The sequence below is a fragment of the Triticum dicoccoides genome, chromosome 5B (assembly GCF_002162155.2).
Source record: "Triticum dicoccoides isolate Atlit2015 ecotype Zavitan chromosome 5B, WEW_v2.0, whole genome shotgun sequence".
NCBI classification, from domain to species: domain Eukaryota; kingdom Viridiplantae; phylum Streptophyta; class Magnoliopsida; order Poales; family Poaceae; genus Triticum; species Triticum dicoccoides.
Window position 1 is genome coordinate 373,214,049 of NC_041389.1, and position 1,877 is coordinate 373,215,925.

Below are 1,877 nucleotides of genomic sequence, written 5' to 3' on the forward strand. Positions count from 1 at the left end.
CCTTTCCTAGCCTAAATGATTTATTGCCACTAATGTACGAATTAGATAAGGGTAATTTCGTCCTAGATAGTATATAAGTATGTGCCTTGGTTAACGTGCTAAAAATAATACACCTTACATATTGGAATGGAGGGAGTACTTCTCAAAGCGACGATGTTTTTCAATCTTATTATCATTTGTCGAAGCTTTGATCTATATGTTGTCATCAATTACCAAAAAGGGGGAGATTGAAAGTGCAACTATCCCTAGGTGGTTTTGGTAATTCCTAACAACATATAGCTCATTGAGCTAACATCTTTCCAAGACAAATATTTCAGGAAAAGCTCAACGAATGGCATGGCATGGATGAGGAAAGTGGATCCCTCAAAATTCTAAGGATAAAAGGATTGGCTCAAGCTCAAAAGCTCAAGACTCTACATTTTACATTTTAGTGATCCAAGATCACATTGAGTCTATAGGAAAAGCCAATACTATCGAGGAGGGATGAGGTGTTGCTTAATGAGTTTCTTGCTTCAAGTGCTTAGTGATATTCTCCAAAAACCCTCAACTACTTTCTCATATCCTCATATGACCTAAACCTAAAGTCAAACTCGGCCCCACCGATTCTTTATATCCGGCGCCACTGAGTTCAGATGTCATAGCCTATGCCACAAACCCTAGGCAAATCGGTCTCACTGATAGGGATCTCGGTCTCACCGAGATGGGATTGTAATATCTCTGTTTCCCTTCGTAACGTTTCGGTCTAACCGAAGTAGCCGATCGGTCCCACCGAGATTGCAATGTAAACTCTCTGTTTCCCTTTCGTAACATTTCGGTCCCACCGAAATGAGCGAACCGGTCCCAACGAGTTTACCAGACCAACTCTCTAGTTAGCTTATTACCAAAATCGGTCTCACCGAGTTTGTGTGATCGGTCTCACCAAGATTACGTTATGCCCTAACCCTAACCATGTCGGTCCTACCGAGTTGCATGTCGGTCCCACCGAAATCACTAATGGTCACTAGGTTTACTAGATCGGTCTGACCGAGTTTGTTGATTCGGTCCCATCGAGATTGGTAAATTGTGTGTAATGGTTAGATTTTGTGTGGAGGCTATATATACCCCTCCACCTCCTCTTCATTCATGGAGAGAGCCATCATAACAAACCTACACTTCCAACTTACCATTTCTGAGAGAGAACCACCTACTCATGTGTTGAGGCCAAGATATTCCATTCCTACCATATGAATCTTGATCTCTAGCCTTCCCCAAGTTGCTTTCCACTCAAATCTTCTTTCCACCAGATCCAAATCCTGTGAGAGAGAGTTGAGTGTTGGGGAGACTATCATTTGAAGCACAAGAGCAAGGAGTTCATCATCAACACACCATTTGTTACTTCTTGGAGAGTGGTGTCTCCTAGATTGGCTAGGTGTCACTTGGGAGCCTCCGACAAGATTGTGGAGTTGAACCAAGGAGTTTGTAAGGGCAAGGAGATTGCCTACTACGTGAAGATCTACCACTAGTGAGGCAAGTCCTTCATGGGCGACGGCCATGGTGGGATAGACAAGGTTGCTTCTTCGTGGACCCTTCGTGGGTGGAGCCCTCCGTGGACTCGCGCAACCGTTACCCTTCGTGGGTTGAAGTCTCCATCAATGTGGATGTACGATAGCACCACCTATCGGAACCACGGCTCAAAAATCACCGTGTCTGCAAATTGCGTTTGATATCTCCAAACCCTTCCCTTTACATTCGTGCAAGTTGCATGCTTTACTTTCCCCTGCTCATATACTCTTTGCATGCTTGCTTGAATTGTGTGAAGATTGCTTGACTTGTGCTAAGATAGCTAAAATCTGCCAAAGACTAAAATTGGGAAAAGGTTAAGTTTTTAATTGGTCACA